General features: G+C 48.3%; 1 protein-coding gene across 13 annotated transcripts in view; it reads right to left on the bottom strand.

Moving 5' to 3' along the window:
- Positions 1-23768, bottom strand: part of KMT2C (lysine methyltransferase 2C) — a 236661-nt gene that overhangs the window by 155221 nt on the left and 57672 nt on the right. The gene's annotated exons all lie outside the window — the stretch shown is intronic.

The raw sequence follows: 23768 nt of genomic DNA, 5'->3' as shown, positions 1-23768 counted from the left end.
CTGGGTGAGACCAATGTGAGACACGGGATGATCTGCTAACCATTTTATTTCTACTTTAACGTGCTCTAATTCAATGTGGGTTGATAGAACCAGATGCCACCTACTGAAACAGAACTTATATATTTTGTACACCTAGAAGATACCTTACAACTTAAATTTTTTTTTACTTAAGCAATGATGTGATGTGCAAATGTATTAATTGTATGATATTACACATTTGTACCTAGCTGCATTAGGATAATATTTGCTATTCATTTATTACACAAAACAAAATTACACAAAACTTTTTAACATTGTATTTACTTTGTTTTGGCCTATTCATAAAAAGATTTACATTCAAAAGTAAGAGGATAATGGTGAAACATGGGAATAAACATTTATTTATACCATGGTATATAAATCATTTTTTCGTTCAATATACTGCATCTCTGCTCTATCATATTTTGGGTAAATAGTTAAAATATATATATATTTCTAACCAAAGACACATCGAATGTAACAATGGGCGGGTGTTATCTAAGCGAGATCTGCACTGCCGCCTCCAAACCCACGATATCCACTATTAAAGTCAATGGCAGATTTGACTATTCGGGCGCAATAGTGTGTCTCCTGCCCAATGTCACCTAACTAACTTGCATCCAATCCAAATTTATTTTATACGAGATGCTGATGGAGGAAACGGTCATCGTGGCACCAGTGTCAGAACACCACATAACCGCTCCTCACTGCTCAGTCATTTCATTTTTACTATACAAACACTAACAAAGAAAGCCATGAATGTAGACCCATAGCAAGCTTGGATTATTAAAGTTAATCCCTGCGCTTCTCCCATTGGGCTAACAATATATGGTGAAAAATATACATTTTAAACCCAAGTCTGTATGACAAAGGAGACTTTTGGTTGCATATTTTTATCAAATCATGACGAGCCTGCTAACCAATGTCAAGGAAAGCCTCAATAACAGGTCCTTATGCTAAATGCACACAAATGCTAGTGAATTATGTGAAATATGTCCTGAAGGGGATACTAAATAAAGCATATGATTCTGTGACGTTGTGCAATTAAAAACTGGTATATACCAGTAAAAATACTGACCAGGCCAGTCTTCGGACACTCGCTGCTTGTGAAGTGGAACGTGACACAAAAAGTGGAGAATATAAACCTTCAAGGGAGGGGCTACAAACCTCCCACACGCTGCTCAATAAGCAGTTACAGGTGGATTGGCTAAATGCATTCATTACACCGTAATAGTGGTGCTGCTGGGGATTTAATTCCGCTCAACAGATAATGTAAAACAAATATATACTGTATTTGCCGCACTTCGCTGTGCAGGGAACCTGCATCTTGCAAAAAAAATTGGCCATACATATGTGAAAATCAGACAGCGAATCCCTGCACTTCTCCCATTGGGCCAACAATACAGGCATACCCCGCTTTAACATACGCAATGGGACCGGAGCATGTATGTAAAGTGAAAATGTACTTAAAGTGAAGCACTACTTTTTTTTCCACTTTACAATGTATGTACTGTACTGCAAACATCATATACGTGCATAACTGATGTAAATAACGCATTTGTAACCAAAATAAATACAGTAGGCTTTATAGAAAGAAAATCTTTAATGTCAGCTGATTTTTTTCTTACTGGCGCTGGCAGATGCAAAATGGATGAACGGAAAATGATGTAAAAATTATGTAGGAAGGATGAAGGAGAGGGCATATCTTCTACTGTACAGTATTTTTACTGTAACACAAAACAAAAAGCGATAAACAGCTCAAAACTGGAATAACAAGGAGGACCCTAATTCCCCCTATAGCAGTAACCAAATATACACCACCTTTGCTTACAATGAGGAATTTCACAGCCTCTGTGTCAGCGATTCCAAACCTTTTTTGTTAGGAGGAACCCTTGAAGTATTTCGAAAAATCTCGGGGAACCCCTATCTGGCTGACACCCATTAGGCCGCGCTAATAGTGCTGGCGACGTCGCATCAAAACAAATGTATTGACACCGTCGCGTACGCTTATAGTAGGAGCGACAGGACGGCGCGACGGCTTGGTCGCGATCACTGGAAGTCACTTCAATTTGATTTTTACAGCAACCACAGCGTGACGTCAGCGTCGCCGGCACTATAAGCGCAGCCTTTGGTTAATTTCACATCTCACAAGCCACCTCTATTTCCCACCCTCTACCCATGTATTCATCTCCCCTCCGTCTCACTCGCTCTCCTCCCCTCCCGCCTCGCATGTATTTATCTCCCCTCCGTCTCACTCACTCTCCCCCCTCGCATGTATTTATCTCCCCTCCGTCTCACTCACTCTCCTCCCCTCCCGCCTCGCATGTATTTATCTCCCCTCCGTCTCACTCACTCTCCCCCCTCGCATGTATTTATCTCCCCTCCGTCTCACTCGCTCTCCTCCCCTCCCGCCTCGCATGTATTTATCTCCCCTCCGTCTCACTCACTCTCCCCCCTCGCATGTATTTATCTCCCCTCCGTCTCACTCGCTCTCCTCCCCTCCCGCCTCGCATGTATTTATCTCCCCTCCGTCTCACTCGCTCTCCTCCCCTCCCGCCTCGCGTGTATTTATCTCCCCTCCGTCTCACTCACTCTCCCCCCTCCCGCCTCGCATGTATTTATCTCCCCTCCGTCTCACTCACTCTCCTCCCCTCCCGCATGTATTTATCTCCCCTCCGTCTCACTCACTCTCCCCCCTCGCATGTATTTATCTCCCCTCCGTCTCACTCACTCTCCCCCCTCCCGCCTCGCATGTATTTCTCTCCCCTCCGTCTCACTCGCTCTCCTCCCCTCCCGCCTCGCATGTATTTATCTCCCCTGTGTCTCACTCACTCTCCCCCCTCCCGCCTCGCATGTATTTATCTCCCCTGTGTCTCACTCGCTCTCCTCACCTCCCGCCTCGCATGTATTTATCTCCCCTCCGTCTCACTCGCTCTCCTCCCCTCCCGCCTCGCATGTATTTATCTCCCCTCCGTCTCACTCGCTCTCCTCCCCTCCCGTCTCGCATGTATTTATCTCCCCTCCGTCTCACTCGCTCTCCTCCCCTCCCGCCTCGCATGGGTTTATCTCCCCTGTGTCTCACTCACTCTCCCCCCTCCCGCCTCGCATGTATTTATCTCCCCTCCGTCTCACTCGCTCTCCTCCCCTCCCGCCTCGCATGTATTTATCTCCCCTCCGTCTCACTCACTCTCCCCCCTCCCGCCTCGCATGTATTTATCTCCCCTCCGTCTCACTCGCTCTCCTCCCCTCCCGCCTCGCATGTATTTATCTCCCCTCCGTCTCACTCACTCTCCCCCCTCCCGCCTCGCATGTATTTATCTCCCCTCCGTCTCACTCGCTCTCCTCCCCTCCCGCCTCGCATGTATTTATCTCCCCTGTGTCTCACTCACTCTCCCCCCTCCCGCCTCGCATGTATTTATCTCCCCTGTGTCTCACTCGCTCTCCCCCCCTCCCGCCTCGCGTGTATTTCTCTCCCCTCCGTCTCACTCGCTCTCCTCCCCTCCCGCCTCGCATGTATTTATCTCCCCTCCGTCTCACTCGCTCTCCTCCCCTCCCGCCTCGCATGTATTTCTCTCCCCTCAGTCTCACTCGCTCTCCTCCCCTCCCGCCTCGCATGTATTTATCTCCCCTCCGTCTCACTCGCTCTCCTCCCCTCCCGCCTCGCATGGGTTTATCTCCCCTGTGTCTCACTCACTCTCCCCCCTCCCGCCTCGCATGTATTTATCTCCCCTCCGTCTCACTCGCTCTCCTCCCCTCCCGCCTCGCATGGGTTTATCTCCCCTGTGTCTCACTCACTCTCCCCCCTCCCGCCTCGCATGTATTTATCTCCCCTCCGTCTCACTCACTCTCCCCCCTCCCGCCTCGCATGTATTTATCTCCCCTCCGTCTCACTCGCTCTCCTCCCCTCCCGCCTCGCATGTATTTATCTCCCCTGTGTCTCACTCACTCTCCCCCCTCCCGCCTCGCATGTATTTATCTCCCCTGTGCCTCACTCTTACTCGTCACTCACTCCCCCCTTTCTCCTCTCACTCGCCTCTACCTTTCCGTCAATTACCCCACTCACTCAATCCCCCCCACAAAATACATACCAAAACCCCCCACCCCTCTAAATACATGTAACCCCACCGCGCAATACATAATAAAAATACCCACTCCCACCAATACATATTAAAAATGCCCCCACCGCCTCAATACATTTTTAAAAGACCCCCACCGCCTTAATACATTTTAAAAGACCCCTCCCCCCCCCATACAAAAATCGGGCCGCACGGGTAAAATCACCACATTTCCTCCAACACCCCTCACACCCCCCCCCCTGCATGTCCCTCATATCACCCCCCTGCATGTCCCTCACATAGTCCCCCCCTGCATGTCCCTCACATAGTCCCCCCCTGCATGTCCCTCACATCATCCCCCCTGCATGTCCCTCACATCACCCCCCCTGCATGTCCCTCGCATCAACCCCCCCATGCATGTCCCTCACATCAACCACCCCCATGCATGTCCCTCACATCAACCACCCCCATGTCCCTCACATCAACCCCCCCCCATGTCCCTCACATCAACCCCCCCCCATGTCCCTCACATCAACACCCCTGCATGTCCCTCACATCAACCCCCCCATGTCCCTCACATCAACCCCCCATGTCCCTCACATCAACACCCCCCATGTCCCTCCTCCCTTTCTTCCCCTACCTCAAGCAGCGTGCAGGTTGCGGGCGGCAGAAGCACGGCAGTAAGCGGAGGCTCTGAGCGGGCTCGGGGGGGGGGGGAGGGGGTGATCGGAAGAGCCAGGCTGGGTGGGGGGTGATCGGAAGAGCCAGGCTGGGTGGGGGGTGATCGGAAGAGCCAGGAAGGGTGGGGGGGGGTTCGGAAGAGCCAGGGGGGGTGCTGATCGGAAGAGCCAGGGGGGGATGGGGGGTGATTGGAAGAGCCAGGGGGGGTGCTGATCGGAAGGGCCAGGGGGGTGGGGGGGTGATCGGAAGAGCCAGGGGGGTGGGGGGCTGATCGGAAGGGCCAGGGGGGTGAGGGGGTGATCGGAAGAGCCAGGGGGGGTGGGGGGCTGATCGGAAGGGCCAGGGGGGGGTGAGGGGGTGATCGGAAGAGCCAGGTGGGGGTGATCGGAAGAGCCAGGGGGGGGTGATCGGAAGAGTCAGGGGGGGTGATCAGAAGAGCCGTGAGGGGGGGATCGGAAGAGCCAGGGGGGTGGGGGGTAAAGGAAGCACCGGGGAGAGGAAGCGAGGGCACACTGCTGCAGCATGCGCACGCTGCCCCTGGTGTCCGTACTCGCGAAGCATGTGTACGTACACAGGGGGTAAGGTGCAATTTTTAAAAAAAATGTGCGTACTTGTGAGTGTACGTAAAACGGGGTATGCCTGTATATGGTGAAAATATACATTTTAAACCCAAGTCTTTAAACCAAAAGTCTCCTTTATCATAAAGACTTAGGTTTAAAATGTATATTTTTTACCATATATTGCTAGACCAATGGGAGGAGCACAGGGATTCAGCTTGTTTTTCACATATGTATGGCCAATTTTTTTGCCAGCTGCAGGTTCCCTGCACAGAGAAGCACGAAAAAGATATATTTGTTTTACATAGTCTTTTTTTATACTCTTGAACGGAAATACTAATTCAGCATACACTTGGCAAATAAAAATACCACTTATGAGCACATTCACATGTCTCAGACAGGTCTGTAACCCCGGCTTTCCCCCATTATCTCCCAGCATACAGTGCTTCCACTGCAGCCAGGGATTCTGGGAAATGATGGTGGTTGAAACTTGTTGCAACTTCCCATTGCAAAGCCAGTATAACCATACATTATCGAAAACGTCCCATTTCTAATTAGCTCACAATTTAAACTCGTCACTTGCATATCGAGAGAATTGTATGCATTTTTCATTCAATTGTATGAATTTGCAATCCTAGTGTTTTAGTTCAAGAAGTGGATGTCACAGGTTGTAAGGTTTGCCAGTCTCAGCACTAAAGTGGTAAACACTAACAGACTATTCTCAGACAATCACTGTGTTTGTGTGAAATGCTGAACTTTTGAAAAAAAAAAAGGAGAAAAAACCCTTGCATTCACCTCAATGGGAATAGTATAAACATATACCACAAGATGAGATCAAGCGCACCAGTAATAAAGAAAAAAGGAAATAGTTTAGTACAAAACAATCAACATTTCAGTGCAGAAGTCTTAGTAGTTGAGCCACAACATTGATTGTTTTGTAACAAATTATTTCCATTTTTCTTTATTACTGGTGTGTGCCTGCTCTCCATCTTTTCCTGTATTCCAGCACTTTGCCGTTTGCACCCAGATAGGACACGTGTGTGTGTGTGTGTGTGTGTGTGTGTGTGTGTGTGTGTGTGTGTGTGTGTGTGTGTGTGTGTGTGTGTGTGTGTGTTACACACTGCTGCAACGTCATATTTGTTTTCCTGTATATGTGAGCCAAGTATTAAAACATTCTCCCACAATGCATTGTCAACACATTAACTTCTAGCAGAGATGTCTTCCTCAAAGTGGAAACTACCGTTACTAAACTGAATGATCGAGCAGCACAACATTCAAGTGGCTATAGGGCCGGAAGATTGTGTGGCTCACAACCGACGACTGATACTTTGTTGTGGAAATATGTACAGGCTTACCCCGCATTAACATACGCAATGGGACCGGAGCATGTATGTAAAGCGAAAATGTACTTAAAGTGAAGCACTACCTTTTCCCCACTTATCGATGCATGTACTGTACGGCAATCGTCATAAACGTGCATAACTGATGTAAATAAGGCATGTGTAACAGGCTCTATAGTCTCCCCGCTTGCGCACAGCTTCAGTACAGGTAGGGAGCCGGTATTGCTGTTCAGGACGTGCTGACAGGCGCATGCGTGAGCTGTCGTTTGCCTATTGGGCGATATGTACTTACTCGCGAGTGTACTTAAAGCGGGGTATGCCTGTACTGCAGTTTATTAGACAATTTGCCAATGAATACAATGGTCATCATTGGTTGTTTAAATACCAGCTGCCTACCCAGTATGGAAGGAGCCCAGTAGCAGAAACTAGTCACAGAGAGACAGCAAACTGTAGATAGAAGCTCCTGCATCATAGATTCCACAGTGTGTTATACTTTACTCAGTGTGTTATACTTTACTCAGTGACTCTGCTGAACAGTCATGTGAATGTGAAGTCCTGCTTAGCAACAGTTAAAGGAATTGTGTTTGGCACAAAGCATTGTTGAAGATGTGACACCTTCTGTAATTTTGAAGGTTTGTTGAACAAATGCAAAAAAGGTAGCATTGCTGCACACCAAATAAATAAACCAAATACATACAGTTACCGATGCTGCTGGTTCAAGGAGTACCTGTCAAACAGCCCAATCTTAGTAAATAGAAGTAGATCCAGAGCACTACGGATTTTGTAATCAAGAATTTATTTAGGCTAAATAAATTCATTCTTGATTGCAAAATCCGTAGTGCTCTGGATCTACATCTATTGTTTAACAAATGTGCATATTTCAAAGCTTTTCACATTAAGGCCAGAAAGCCTAACTGCAAAAAGCAAAAAAGTTACGGAAGTTACAACCTTACAATGGGTGAGGAAGTGGAATTCTTCGTACTTTGCCGAGATAGAACAGGGGTGCTAAACTCCAGTCTTCAAGCCCCCCCAAAAGCTTAGGTTCTCAGGAAATCCCTGCTTCAGCACTGGTAGCTCAATCGTTCCATGCTTCAGCACAGGATGCTCAGTCTTCAACTGGGCCTCTGAGCCACCTGTGCTGAAGCTGGGATATCGTGAAAACCTGACCTGTTTGGAGGGCTTGGCGACTGGAGTAGAGCACCCCTGAGATAGGAGATTATTGCAAAGTCACAGTCATCAGGTCTGAGCGATGAAGCAGATTTTACATCATAATGGCCAAGATAGCCTACTAATGTCAACTGAATGTGTCTTATATGACTACGGCCCCGTCCATACTGCGGGCAACCACGCGCGGTGCCAACAGGCCGCCCCTCTGAGGCAGGCCATAGAGCTCGCACGATGAAGCGCGACGGAGCGGCAGAATTGAGCCAACCAAAAAATGTGTCTTTGCTGTGCACCGGCCTTGTCACGTGAGCGGTTCAGCCAATGAGGGCGAACCAGCCTTGTGACATCACAGCCACGTGTGACATCGATAATTCAAAGGCCACAGATCGCTCCAGTGACAGGCGCACCTACTATAATCTCAGCCTAAGGCTACGCTTATAGTGCCGGCGACGGCAGGCCACGGTCGCTGAAAAAATCAAATTGAGATGACTTCCAGCGATCGCGACCAAGCCGTCGCTCCATCACTCTTACTATAAGCGCACGTGACGGCAGCAATGCGTTCTGACGCGACATCACGCCGCTGTTGCCGTCACTATAAGCGCAGCCTAATGAGAAAGTAATGAGCTGAACAGAGGACTTAAAGAACAGTATTCTTACTGTATGTTTGTGTGTATGACCCTTCCATAGACATATTAAAGACAAAGTAATAGCAATGCTCTGATACTGCCAGATGCACAATTTACTTCTTCCAATTAACGGGCTGATGTCGAAAACACGGTCCTCTAATGTAACAAAGGAATTAATATTTGGAACTTACAAAAAAAAAAAAAAAGTAATACAAACCATCAAAATGGCATCTACGTGAAGAAACATGGAGAAAAGTTTCATGGAACTCAAAATAAAAGGTCCAAACACAGCAGAGGACGGCAGCTTCATGCAAAGTATCACAAATACATGTTTTTTTCTGAGTAACAAATATTGCTGTTTTAACCCAATGTTTTCTATGTGATTATTTGTCTTTTTTTAATGAATTAAAATAAAATGATGGGACTGCCAAGTCATTGCTTATTTTTCTAAACTCCCTCCGAACACATTGCGGTCTAACCCCTACCTGCTATTAAAGGGGCCGCCCAATACGGGGGCTTCAGGCAGCAGGCCACCAGTGCTTTACAGTTAACCTATTTGGAACGATACCGGAGGCGGCTGTAAGCTATAGACAGGCTGCTGCTGCCAGAACGGGTGTTTATCAAGTGGTGGAGCATCCAACTGTTTTGCATCGAATTTCACTGGTGTTTGCATAAAATGTTGCAGCGAATTCGCTCCGTTCACAAAAACGTATTTTTTAGTCATAAAACTTTATATTCATAACCACCTGATTCAATAATGCCAAATGATATAGGTATGCACATATGCCAATGTATATGGGACTCCTCTTCCTGCTTACTTATAGCCATGCGGACGTATGTATGGTGATTGAATGCCGGTATTGTACATGCACATTCCTGTAAGCAAGTTGAAGGCTTTTATTGTAAAACTTGCGTTTCCTATATAGCAGCAATATGAACCAATTGTCATTTTACTGTTTACTTGCTTGCACAAGATCTATTTTTGCCTTTCCCAATAGGGTTTTCATTTTTCTAATCAGATGCTCCGCGTTCGAAATATTAAATGTCTGGTTAAAATGAAGCTCTCCCCAGAGCCTAGTACAGTCTAAAGGTTAGAGCATGGAAACGCAGAAGCTAGTGATAGAGACAATCATGATTTGTAGCAGGTAAAAAATAAATAAGAGCAGGACATGCTCAGGGGGCAACATTATAGGAGTTAAGCTCCTATAGCAGGAGTAGCTGACTCCAGTCCTCAAGAGCCACCAACAGGGCAGGTTGTCCCTGCTTCAGCACAGGTGGTTCAGTCAATGACTGAGCCAGCAGTGCTGAAGCAGGGATGTCCTCAAAACCTGACCTGGTACCTCTTGAGGACTGGAGTTGGCCACTTCTGTCCTATGGGTTTCAGGGGGACCATGGGGGGAGTGGGAGAGAATTGCAGGATTAAAAAAAGTGGCACTATGCCAGGATCTCCGACATAGCAGTCCCATCCCTGCTGGCATCAAGGGTTGTACAACCTACTAAAAGATATGTAAATATATTTTAACATATTGGCACCTTAGATGTTAACTAGACATCACAAGGACCATCGTGCTGGCGGAACTTGTGACATCCCGTGGGCATCATGAACTTTTTGCTCCTTTTTAAGAGTGAACATGATCAGAATTGAAAACGAGGACCGTTCTACTCCATACGCATCAACGGCGCTACCCATGTGACTGCTACACAATATCCCGCAGTTAGGATTGCCAGAAGGCTTGTGGCACGGAAACCGTAACAAAAATAAACAAAACAATATTTTCAAACGTGTGTTTTTTGGGGGGTTTTTTCTTACTACGTTTCCGTTGTAGACAAAATTCTTTGGAAGAATTACAATACTATCCAAACTTTCAGTAATAGACTAGTTGTTAAATCTAACAATCAACACAATGCTTTTCTCTTTTGTTCTTGGTTTGTAAAATATGATGCGGATATCATTCAAACAGAAACAAAGCAGAGGACATTTACTTTCACTGCTTTTTATCTATGACCTACGGTAGGTTTGTGCTCTTTCAACTGCTAGTTACGCAGGGTGCCCAATATATACTGTGCCACCGAAGCGACAATTATACAAGTTTAACATTTCTACTCCGCTCTGGACTTTTTTTGGTTTGGTTCCTGGGAAAGGATCATTTGCCCATAAGATGGTTGCCTTCTTTTTATTGCATTATCGCTTTATTTGTATTTTCTTAGCGTTTTACATTCTTGAGCAGATACAGCATCACATTTAACAGCAAACATCTTTTTGGAAATAGTAATACAGGTAAACCCCGTTATAGCGCGGTCCTCGGGATCCACCGCGAGACCACCACGCTAGTAACGGGGTCGCGCTAATTTTTTTTAAAAATGGCCGCCGCGTGCCTGATCGGGAGGGAGTGAGGAGGGAAGGAAGGAAGGGGTGGCCGGAAGCCCTACACGTCCCCTAGCAACAGCGAGTCCTCCCACCACCGGCATCCATTTCCTCCCCCCCAGGCCCCCACACCTACCGGCCCTCCGCGGCATAGCGGGGGTTAAGATGGCGGCGCCTGTGCCGAGAGTATCTGTGCCGGTGGGAGAGCGGGGCCCGGTACGCGGTGTGCGCGCTGGGGATCCTGCTGGCCCTCCACGCCTACCACGTGGAGAGGGAGAAGGAGAGGGACCCCGGCTACCAGGCAATGTGCGACCTCAGCGAGTGGGTGCGCTGCTCCAGCGTCTTATCCTCCAGGTACCGGGGAGGGAGGGGGAGACCCGCACACCGGTCCTGACATGCAGCCGCAGGGAGGAAGGACACCAGAGCAAGGGACCGGTCCTGATCACCACCTCCCCGTGTCAGGAGAGATAAGGACTAAAGGGGGAGGAGGGGGTGTGCTTCCCTCACTGGAAGTCTCATCCTCTGAGGGGTTAATATGGCTGTAACAGGGGGGATATGATTTCAGTGCGGGTGTGAGTTTTTTTTTATTGTAGGTAGGGCTACATTAAACCCCATGCGTGTCAGGGGAGGGGGAGAGAGACAGCACTCATTGCTCTGCACTGACATTCAAGCGGTTACGGTGTTCATTGTGGCACTCAAGGGGTTAAGGTGCTGGGGTCTGTGGGGGACCTACCTGTCTAAGAGAGATATCTATTTAGAGTGTGTAGAGTGTGTAGAGTGTGTGCAGTGTGTGCAGTGTAGAGTGTGTGCAGTGTGTGCAGTGTAGAGTGTGCGCAGTGTGTGCAGTGTAGAGTGTGCGCAGTGTGTGCAGTGTAGAGTGTGCGCAGTGTGTGCAGTGTAGAGTGTGCGCAGTGAGTGCTGGGAGTGTGCGCAGTGAGTGTGCGCAGTGAGTGCTGGGAGTGTGCGCAGTGAGTGCTGGGAGTGTGCGCAGTGAGTGCTGGGAGTGTGCGCAGTGAGTGCTGGGAGTGTGCGCAGTGAGTGCTGGGAGTGTGCGCAGTGAGTGCTGGGAGTGTGCGCAGTGAGTGCTGGGAGTGTGCGCAGTGAGTGCTGGGAGTGTGCGCAGTGAGTGCTGGGAGTGTGCGCAGTGAGTGCTGGGAGTGTGCGCAGTGAGTGCTGGGAGTGTGCGCAGTGAGTGCTGGGAGTGTGCGCAGTGAGTGCTGGGAGTGTGCGCAGTGAGTGCTGGGAGTGTGCGCAGTGAGTGCTGGGAGTGTGCGCAGTGAGTGCTGGGAGTGTGCGCAGTGAGTGCTGGGAGTGTGCGCAGTGAGTGCTGGGAGTGTGCGCAGTGAGTGCTGGGAGTGTGCGCAGTGTGTGCTGGGAGTGTGCGCAGTGAGTGCTGGGAGTGTGCGCAGTGAGTGCTGGGAGTGTGCGCAGTGAGTGCTGGGAGTGTGCGCAGTGAGTGCTGGGAGTGTGCGCAGTGTGCGCAGTGAGTGCTGGGAGTGTGCGCAGTGAGTGCTGGGAGTGTGCGCAGTGAGTGCGCGCTGGGAGTGTGCACAGTGAGTGCTGGGAGTGTGTGCATGCTGGGAGTGTGCGCAGTGTGTGCTGGGAGTGTGCACAGTGTGTGCTGGGAGTGTGCACAGTGTGTGCTGGGAGTGTGCACAGTGTGTGCTGGGAGTGTGCACAGTGTGTGCTGGGAGTGTGCACAGTGTGCGCTGGGAGTGTGCGCTGGGAGTGTGCGCAGTGAGTGCTGGGAGTGTGCGCAGTGAGTGCTGGGAGTGTGCGCAGTGAGTGCTGGGAGTGTGCGCAGTGAGTGCTGGGAGTGTGCGCAGTGAGTGCTGGGAGTGTGCGCAGTGAGTGCTGGGAGTGTGCGCAGTGAGTGCTGGGAGTGTGCGCAGTGAGTGCTGGGAGTGTGCGCAGAGAGTGCTGGGAGTGTGCGCAGTGAGTGCTGGGAGTGCGCGCTGGGAGTGTGCACAGTGAGTGCTGGGAGTGTGTGCATGCTGGGAGTGTGCGCAGTGTGTGCTGGGAGTGTGCACAGTGTGTGCTGGGAGTGTGCACAGTGTGTGCTGGGAGTGTGCACAGTGTGCGCTGGGAGTGTGCGCTGGGAGTGTGCGCAGTGAGTGCTGGGAGTGTGCGCAGTGTGTGCTGGGAGTGTGCGCAGTGTGTGCTGGGAGTGTGCGCAGTGAGTGCTGGGAGTGTGCGCAGTGAGTGCTGGGAGTGTGCGCAGTGAGTGCTGGGAGTGTGCGCAGTGAGTGCTGGGAGTGTGCGCAGTGAGTGCGCGCTGGGAGTGTGCACAGTGAGTGCTGGGAGTGTGTGCATGCTGGGAGTGTGCGCAGTGTGTGCTGGGAGTGTGCACAGTGTGTGCTGGGAGTGTGCACAGTGTGTGCTGGGAGTGTGCACAGTGTGTGCTGGGAGTGTGCACAGTGTGTGCTGGGAGTGTGCACAGTGTGCGCTGGGAGTGTGCGCTGGGAGTGTGCGCAGTGAGTGCTGGGAGTGTGCGCAGTGAGTGCTGGGAGTGTGCGCAGTGAGTGCTGGGAGTGTGCGCAGTGAGTGCTGGGAGTGTGCGCAGTGAGTGCTGGGAGTGTGCGCAGTGAGTGCTGGGAGTGTGCGCAGTGAGTGCTGGGAGTGTGCGCAGTGAGTGCTGGGAGTGTGCGCAGTGAGTGCTGGGAGTGTGCGCAGTGAGTGCTGGGAGTGTGCGCAGTGAGTGCTGGGAGTGTGCGCAGTGAGTGCTGGGAGTGTGCGCAGTGAGTGCTGGGAGTGTGCACAGTGAGTGCTGGGAGTGTGTGCATGCTGGGAGTGTGCGCAGTGTGTGCTGGGAGTGTGCACAGTGTGTGCTGGGAGTGTGCACAGTGTGTGCTGGGAGTGTGCACAGTGTGTGCTGGGAGTGTGCACAGTGTGTGCTGGGAGTGTGCACAGTGTGTGCTGGGAGTGTGCACAGTGTGCGCTGGGAGTGTGCGCAGTGTGCGCTGGGAGTGTGCGCAGTGAGTGCTGGGAGTGTGCGCAGTGAGTGCTGGGAGTGTGCGCAGTGAGTGCTGGGAGTGTGCGCAGTGAGTGCTGGGAGTGTGCGCAGTGAGTGCTGGGAGTGTGCGCAGTGTGTGCTGGGAGTGTGCGCAGTGAGTGCTGGGAGTGTGCGCAGTGAGTGCTGGGAGTGTGCGCAGTGAGTGCTGGGAGTGTGCGCAGTGAGTGCTGGGAGTGTGCGCAGTGAGTGCTGGGAGTGTGCGCAGTGAGTGCTGGGAGTGCGCGCTGGGAGTGTGCACAGTGAGTGCTGGGAGTGTGTGCATGCTGGGAGTGTGCGCAGTGTGTGCTGGGAGTGTGCACAGTGTGTGCTGGGAGTGTGCACAGTGTGTGCTGGGAGTGTGCACAGTGTGCGCTGGGAGTGTGCGCTGGGAGTGTGCGCAGTGAGTGCTGGGAGTGTGCGCAGTGAGTGCTGGGAGTGTGCGCAGTGAGTGCTGGGAGTGTGCGCAGTGAGTGCTGGGAGTGTGCGCAGTGAGTGCGCGCTGGGAGTGTGCACAGTGAGTGCTGGGAGTGTGTGCATGCTGGGAGTGTGCCCAGTGTGTGCTGGGAGTGTGCCCAGTGTGTGCTGGGAGTGTGCACAGTGTGTGCTGGGAGTGTGCACAGTGTGTGCTGGGAGTGTGCACAGTGTGTGCTGGGAGTGTGCACAGTGTGCGCAGTGAGTGCTGGGAGTGTGCGCAGTGAGTGCTGGGAGTGTGCGCAGTGAGTGCTGGGAGTGTGCGCAGTGAGTGCTGGGAGTGTGCGCAGTGAGTGCTGGGAGTGTGCGCAGTGAGTGCTGGGAGTGTGCGCAGTGAGTGCTGGGAGTGTGCGCAGTGAGTGCTGGGAGTGTGCGCAGTGAGTGCTGGGAGTGTGCGCAGTGAGTGCTGGGAGTGTGCGCAGTGAGTGCTGGGAGTGTGCGCAGTGAGTGCTGGGAGTGTGCGCAGTGAGTGCTGGGAGTGTGCGCAGTGAGTGCTGGGAGTGTGCGCTGGGAGTGTGCGCTGGGAGTGTGCGCTGGGAGTGTGCGCGCAGTGTGCGCGCAGTGTGCGCTGGGAGTGTGAGCTGGGAGTGTGCGCTGGGAGTGTGCGCTGGGAGTGTGCGCTGGGAGTGTGCGCTGGGAGTGTGCGCTGGGAGTGCGCTGGGAGTGTGCGCTGGGAGTGCGCGCGCAGTGTGCGCTGGGAGTGCGCGCGCAGTGTGCGCTGGGAGTGCGCGCGCAGTGTGCGCTGGGAGTGCGCTGGGAGTGTGCGCTGGGAGTGTGCGCTGGGAGTGCGCGCGCAGTGTGCGCTGGGAGTGTGCGCGCAGTGTGCGCTGGGAGTGTGCGCGCAGTGTGCGCTGGGAGTGCGCGCGCAGTGTGCGCTGGGAGTGCGCGCGCAGTGTGCAAAAAAAAAACATTTTTTTTTTTTTTTTTAAACGGGAGCCATGGGAAAACCGCGTTATAATCGATTCGCGTTATAACGGGGTTTACCTGTATTGACATCAAATGGAAAAACATTCGGGGGGGGGGGGAGAGAAGGGAAGGTCACAACATTTTAAAATAAATATATATATTTTTAGTCATGAACTCACAGTACAATTTTCGCTTTATACACTGGATCCATATATAATGCTCCCATTGATTGTCAGGCAAAGAGTGCAAACCATCCCTCCCGACTCTTATCCCCAATTGAGACAATTCTATTTGTAATTCTCAATTCTATGGAGAGACGTGTGTCCTTATATTAGAAGGGGTTCCCAGACTTTACGGAACCTATTCATAGAGTCTTCGAGGTAGCTTCTTAGGCTAAGGCCCCGGTCACGGCGCTGTAATGCGCGCCCGTGCTTTTGGCTGCTCGTTCCGGCGATTCCCCGGTCTGCAGCTGGAGCAGAGACCGGGGGGGGGAGGGGGCGTGGCGGAGGAGTGACGGGGCGCGGCCATGACGTCAGCCGGCAGGTTCGCCCTCATTGGCTGAACCGCCGGGGGGCGTGCCTAGCCGCTCGACGCGAGTTCCTGCTCTCAATTCTATTGAGAGCAGGAGTAGCTCTCGCACGAGCGCTGCGGCCCCCCCTCGCAGCGGGCCCGGCGCCATTGCGGGGAGGGCTCTCGTGCGCGCAGCGTCCGCCACAGCGGACGCTGTAGCAGGCAGCGGGGGCAAGGCCTTATGCTCTCCATGAGCATTACATGGGATAACTGTTCCCTGACCTTTCTATATGTGGGGAGGTTAGTCTGTCTCCAACATCTGGTAGCGTTAAGAATATGTATAATTAGTTTTGCCTCATTTTATTCATGCATGCTATTGGTTTGTTTAGTAGTAGGAATCAGGGATATCTTAGTACCCTGAGCCTAGTGGTGACAAAAATAAAATCAAATATCTTCACCCACAGGGACTAGATTTTAGGACAATCTAGCCAGATGGGATAAGGAACCTCTTTGTCCACATCCTCTCCAACATAATGGGGATACATTGGGATTGACTATATTTAATTTAATCTGAGTTTTGTGCCATCGGTAAAGCAATTTGTATGAATTCTCTTTTATCAGCGTACAAGTGGAGCATTTAGCCACTGCTTCCCAGATATCCTGCCAGTTCTCCCAATAAAGTTCCTCACCTACTGCTCTCTCCCAGGCCAACATATCTGTCATTTTCTAGGGATCCCAATGTGGCAAATTGGTAGTATAGGGACCATGCTATTTTGGTTCTGTCTAGAGCCTGTCTGCAGATCTCACATGCTATGAGAGGATGTGTATTGTTATCCCTATCCAAGGTTTGTTCTACAAAATGTCTGACTTGTAAGAATCGATAAAAATCTGTGCTCGATAGATTGTGTTCTTGCAAATTTTTGAAGGATTTCATTTTGGACTGTGAGAATAAATCTATAACTTTCGAAATACCCCTCGTACTCCAATTATCTAAATAAGTTTCATGGTACCCCGGGGGAAAGTTATGGTTGCTGGCTAATGGGGTCAGCGAGATTTTTCTCTGAGTTTCAGCTTTAGTCTTGGAAGTGTCCCAGATGGCACGAGTGTCTCAGGATCAAATTATCTGATATTATCTTTGGCCAATCCTTCGTCTAGTCAGATTAGATCTGCCAACGGAACAGGAGATGGTAAACTGGCTCCAGTTCTATCCATCTTTTGGATTTTGGTGGGATGTGCCATTGCATCACCTGTATCAGGTGAGCTGCTCTATAGTAATTAAGAATATTTGGCATGCCAAGCCCATCGAAGTCTTTTAGTCGATACATTATACATTTTTTGATTCACGGTTTATGTTGTTCCATATAAATTTAGTTCGTATCCCTTGGAAAGCAGCCAACTGAGGTGGGAACCGAATTGGGATAGTATGAAACAAGTATAAAAGACGTGGCAGGATATTCATTTTAACTGCCCAAATAAAACAACCACGAGATTGGAAAAGTAGACCATTGTGAGGTTTCTCTCACTAATTTTCTGAACAGAGGGGTGTAGTTGAATTTATATAGAAGGTTAATATCTTTGGGAATTGGATGGACAGGTATTTTGAGGATTTTGGGTCCCATTGAAAGTCGAAGTAAATATGTATTAGTTGTGTCATATGTTGAGGATGATTAATACTAAAGGCCGCTGATTTTGAATTATTAATTTTAACCTCAGAACAAGTGCTAAATTCAATATGCCAAAAAAGACTGGGGAGGGACATCAAGGGTTTGGTGATTGTTAAAATTGTCACCGGTGAATAAAGTCAACTTAAATTCTTATGTCGCTATTTTGAACCCAGAAATATCTATTGAGTTTCTTATAAGACAACTAAGGGGTTCTATGGAGATGGCAAAGAACAAGGCTGAAAGAGGGCACCCATGTCTGGTACCATTTGATATGGGGAACTAATCTGAAAGTTGCCTGTTAACTGCTATAGATGCTGTTGGTTTTACATAGAGAGCCCATGCACCTTACATAAAGGCTGTGGGGAAACCCAAATGCCTCCTAGGTACTAAACAGAAAACCCCAATCTAGCCTATCAAAGGCTTTTTCTGCGTCTAGGCTTAGGACCACCAGCGGTAACCTTGATCACTGAGCAATGTGTATGATGTTCGCTAATCACCTGGTGTTTTAGGAGGCCTGTCTACCTCCAATAAAGCCCACTTTATCGGGATGAATTATTTTAGGCAAGCTTGATTTTACCCTGTTGGCTAAGATTTTGGCATTGATTTTTATATCCGAGTAGAGCAGGGAGATAGGGTGGTAGCGGTCACAACTTAAGGGGTCCCTGCCTTCCTTATGCATCACTACTATACAGTAGTAGCTTGGGACATTTCTTTTGAGGGGCATGCTCCCTGTAGGAATATGTTCAATAATTGTCAGGTGAGTGAGATTATTGCACAACATTTTTTTTATAGTAGTTATTTGAAAAGCCACCTGGCCCAGGTGTTTCCCCATTTTTCAGTATTTTAATAAGTGCTATAATCTCTAGCTCTGTAATCGGGACTTGTAGCTCGTTTCCATCTACTATAGATAGCTTTGTCAGATCACACTTCTTAAGGAAGGAAGAGCACAAACCTGAATGGTTCAGTGTTTTTCTATTTTTCTTGACAAATAACGGGTTTCAGAAAACTGTCTAAATTTGGTTCCCATCAGGGTCGGGTCATGTATTTCCTGCCCAGCCTTATTGCGGATTGAAAATATTGGAGACCTTTTCTTTTTCTGATTTAGCTTATTTTCTAATAGGAGATCCCGCTTGTTTCCTTTTTGGTAATATTTTTGTTGCGTCCAACGCATGGCCTTCTCTATCCTACTCATTAGTAGGGAATTTAATTGATCCTTACTCTGGGTCACATGGTTGAAGTGTATGTCCAAGGGGCTTGTTTTGTGCAATCTCTCCGCCCTCTAGTTCCTGGGTAAATCTATTTATTTCTTGTAGTTTTAGCCTTTTCCTCCCTACGCCAATTGCGAACAGTTTACCCCAAATGACCGGTTTATGGACGTCCCAAAGGGTCATTAGCGATACGGAGTTAGTATAATTACTTTCAAAGTATATTTTAAGTGTTTCTCGCAGCTCCTCTACAATCTCTGTACTACAATGCAAAGACTCATTTAGTCTCCATCTCATGGGTTTACGTGTGGGGCTCAAATTTATAACGGTTACTAATATTGTGCTGTGATCTGACCAAGCAGTGGGGCATATTTTTGCTGATCCGAGTGGAGTGCATATTGTAGATTCAACCATAATAGAGTCTATTCTGGAGAAGGTTCCATGGACTCTGGAGAAAAAGAAATAATATTTTACCTCTGGATTGAGGATTCTCCAGGAGGGTGTAATCTTTAAATAACTTTCCAAGCTTCTTAGTTGTTGAGGAGTGCGTTATTGGGCCTGTTTTGTCTATTTTGGGGTTAAAAGCTACATTAAAGTGGCCTCCTACTATTGATTTTAATTTTGTCAATCTTTCCCGATGCCTCTTTAAATAACGCAGACTGGTCTGTGTTAGGGGCGTAGACTTTAACCATTGACCTGTACGAGGTTAAGGAGGCCTACGACCATTACAAAATGACCCGGTCTGTCATTCGGGTCAGGTTGGAAATTAAGGTTATGATGGAGTACTGCAACGCCAACTTTTTTGGAGCCTGATGAGACCCGGTATAGCCACAGGAAATGTTTGTTGGCTAGTAATTTGTTGGCTAGTATTTGTTGGTCCTTAGGCAACATGTAGGTTTCCTGCAGCATGGCCACACAAACATCAATACAAGACATACAATACAACATCAACTCTTACTGCTTCCGCAAGGACCAGTCTGCTCTTTTGGAGAATGTCCAGGCCTCGGACGGTCGGCGACATTTTTAACTCCATTTAACAAATTGATTCAAATGTGTTGATGCATTTTTTTAATTCTCTGTGATATGAGAGAGTTTGCAAAGGGTGGCACTGGGAGAAGGGGGGTAGGAAGGGAGGGATTGGCTGCCTTCTTATTAAAGATCTGCCATATACGTTCTACTGCAGTGGGGCTCAACTTCAGTCCTCAAGATCCCCAACAGGTCAGGATTTCTGTTGGGGGGATATTTGTCTTTCCCGTGGGGAAACCTAGGGTTTAATCAGCTCTGGTATGAGTTCTTTCACCCATTTGACAGAGTTTGGGTTTGTGCCTTTAGCTGTATTTTTTGTTGATTCGGCACAATATTTGTGTCGATATTAAGGGCAAAACTAAAGGAATATTTCCAGGTCTGGTTTATATGACACCTTTTTGAAGTGTCAACCGGATTGAGCAGGGCAACAAGGCCCTGCTGAAGTTTAGAGCTAATGACACATTTATGATTGAAATATGTTGATTATTGGTTGGTAACAAAATACCTGAAGTGTCTAAAACCTTCAAGATCGTCAAAAAAATGAAGATGAAATACAACAAATAAAATGTAATAGTTTTATTATTTTAGTTCACATTGTTCTAGTTTCCAATCTAGCACAGATCAATTGTGAATAAATGCAGACTGTTCACTACATACTTTCAACCATCATTGAAACAGAAAGTGTTCAAGGCTCCTACTGTTCACAATCAATAAAAGGCACATGATGCTGCATGTAATAACCAGACCCGAGCCAGTCTAAGCATATTGCGACAACTTAGTATTTACAGAGAGACTTGTGAACATAGATTGCAAATCACACGGGCACTTGAAAAAAAATAACAACAGATTATCAACTTCAAAGTTCCCCTCCGCACATAGCCACTTTACAGCAGTCTATGCTCATTTCTAAAAATCTGTTTGCTTTGTACAATGTACCAAAATTGAATTCACTAGCCTACAGGTGCTTAGGAGCAAAATAGAAGAGAAAATCACAGCGTGAGAATACCTTTTGTCATTTTCTAAAGGGTACTTTGCAAAAAGGCGGTCACGTTAATACCCATTAACCTTAAAACAAAGGGGTTCTCAGACTAACTAGAAATTTGTTTTTTTATCTAAAGGTTTAGCATTGATTGCTGTTATTAACAGTCGCTCGGGTGTTTTACTCAAGTTTGTGTTCCATCCAAAGAATGGGGAAAAGGTAGATAATTAGTGAAGATTAGTACTGTTATAAGAACATTGTTACCAGTTACTCAATGATAGGTATTGAAATTAATGTGTTTTGGGGATTAGATATGATGATTATCACCTGTCCACTATGTACTTTGTCAGTCCCAGTTTTATATAATTGATGCCATAGACCTTACATTGAGAATCTCACACTAAAACACCAACTGATGAGCTGCAATGGGACGGATGAGACGAGAGGATCATGGATATTGTTGTACCTAATACGGACTGTTAAATAGTTACAATAAGTTAACTTTCACAGATCAATGGTGAGTATACCAACGAGATTTCATACAATCGTATACATCCACTTCAGTAAAATGAAATAAATGTGTTTTTTAAAAGATCCTACTACCAAGGGGTACTTTTTAGCAACGGAGAAGATTTTAAAGCTGCAGTTCAAGCAATATCCTATGTGTGTGTGTTTTTTTTTTTTTTTTTTTTATTAAATCAATTCTGTACTATAAGAAAATACTTGTAGCATTTAAAAAGAAATAAAAACAGTTGTAAATACATTTTTAATGTATTCTACTGTAACAAACACTTTGCTTCCTATAGCAACCATTTACGAAGTCACATCCCTATCCCCTTCTGAAACAGCACCACATTTTTGAGCCCTGCCCTCTCTAGCAGTGAACCAATTGAATCTAGTGCCTGCCTGGTCACAAGATCTTCCTCACAGAACTTTCGCTGTTTTAAAAACAACAGCTTGAACGGCAGCGTTAATACAGCAAACTCCACAACGCAAACATCACTTCGTTAAATTGGGTTTTTGGTAGTTTCTTGTGGGAGGGTTGAGATGTGCTGGTTTGTAGAAGCGCTCAGATTGTATAAAGTGTAGATTAAAAAGGAAATGCAACACAAGAACACTTTGACCTGAATCCTCATTGATTACCCAACAATACACAAAACAAGCTACAGTGGTTTGCAAAAGTATTCACCCCTCCCAATTTCGTCACAGATTTTTGAATTACAAATAATATATGAATCAAATCAACTTTATTCAAAGCTACAGGGATATAGTTGTTAAACGGAACACTGTTATATGAGGAGATTAAATGTCAGCAAAGGAAACGTAAAAAATTAAATTTACTGGTTGCATAAGTATTCAGCTGCAATTACTGCTATAAGTCTTTTATAATCGGTCTCTACTAACTTTGCACAGTAGGATGGTGACATTTTGCCCATTTTTCACGGGAAAATGGATCCATTTCTGGTAAGTTTGTTAGGGCGCATCGATAGATGGCAATCTTCATGTCTCGCCATAAACGGTCGATTGGATTCAAGTCCGGACTTTTACCTGGGCCACTCAAGAACATTAATTACTAGCTGATATACCCGGCGTTGCCCGGGATCTAAGTGTGTAATAGGTACAATTACTTATATATAGTGTAAGAATAGGTTTTTGATTTTGTGGAAATGTTGGAGAAGAAATGTGAAAAGAAACATGCAAGCAAGTTTCATATTATGTTTTAGGTTAAAAATGGTTTATTGTAAAGACGGCGTAAAACATTGTCATGTTTGGTTACAAAAGTTATGTAAAAATTGTAAGTTTAGGTCAAAAATATGTTGACATTCCTGAGAATAAGGATGGCTGAAATGTCCACGGTGGTGAGGCGCGGTGGGTGTAGGGTGTGAGGCGCAGTGGGTGGAGGTGTGGCTCGGTCATCGGTGACCAAGATGGTGAGGCGGCGGTGCGGGACGCGGGGGGGTGTGAGGTGGCGATCGGGCGGCCGGGGGGTGTGTGAAATCCATGTGTTTTTTGGGAGCGCAGGTATATAAAAGACAAAAAACACACAAAATATAGTGCAATATGTCTGTGTTGGATTAAAGTGATGCTTTTCTTCAGATTCTGGTGAAGTGTGTACTCTCACGTCTTTCTTTTGTGTGGTGTATGCAAAGGTATCTTTATGGCATCGTGCCTGGCTTGTCCATACAGATAATTTCCTTACTGATGGTGTTTGTAGGTAAAACAGCAATTTGATCATAAAATGATCCACGCCGGCAAACAGAAGCTTCGTGGCTGGAACCGTACACCCCGTCCGCTCTCCCAGCTGATCACTCTTCCCGTCTGTTTCTGTTCCGGTGGAATCCCCGGATGACGTCAGACGACGGGTGCCGCGCTTGGCAAACAGGTCGCGCTGCAATCAGCCTTCCTCTTGGTACAGGATACACAACGTGTTTCTCCTCTGCTGAGGTTTCATCAGAAGGTGGCGATCGGGCGGCGTGAGGCGGCGGTCCTCGGTGACCAAGATGGTGAGGCGGTGGTGCGGGAGGCGGGGTGTGTGAGGCTGCGGTCCTCGGTGACCAGGATGGTGAGGCGGCGGTGCGGGCGGCGGCGGGGTGTGAGGTGGCAGTCAGGTGGTGGGGGGGGGTGTAAGGCAGCGGTCCTCTGTGAGCAAGATGGTGAGGAGGCGGTGCGGGAGGCGTGGGGTTTGAGGCGGCACTTGGCTACCAGGATGGTGAGGCGGCGGTGTGGGCGGCGTAGGGTGTGAGACAGCGGTGCGGGCGGTGGGGGGTGTGAGGCGGCGTTCCTCGTGACCAGGATTTGAGGCTCAGGAGGGTCTGTGTGCACGGCGTGGGGCTCTCGATCAGAGGGGCACGCGGTGTTGAGGCTGTGATAGTGAGGGCGTGTGTAGCCGTGTTTGTGACGTCACCCCACCCCGCAGCCCAATCAGAGCGTGAGACGCCGACAACCAATCAGCAAACGCACAGACCCACAGACAAACAATTCTTCAGTTTTATATATATATACAGTGGTTGACAAATCACCAAAAAATCTACTCACCACACAAAAAAATCTACTCGCCACCTAGTACCAAACGTGTGCTGCGTGGGCCAATATTTACTCGCCCGGGGGTTAAATCCACTCGCCCGGGGCGAGCAAATGTATAGGTTTGTCGAACACTGTGTATATATATATATATATATATATATATATATATATATATATATATATAT

This window comes from Ascaphus truei, chromosome 2 (genome assembly GCF_040206685.1).
Source record: "Ascaphus truei isolate aAscTru1 chromosome 2, aAscTru1.hap1, whole genome shotgun sequence".
Taxonomy (NCBI): Eukaryota; Metazoa; Chordata; class Amphibia; order Anura; family Ascaphidae; genus Ascaphus; species Ascaphus truei.
Note: the sequence above shows the minus strand (reverse complement) of the source record. Positions and strands in the feature narration are given on the sequence as shown.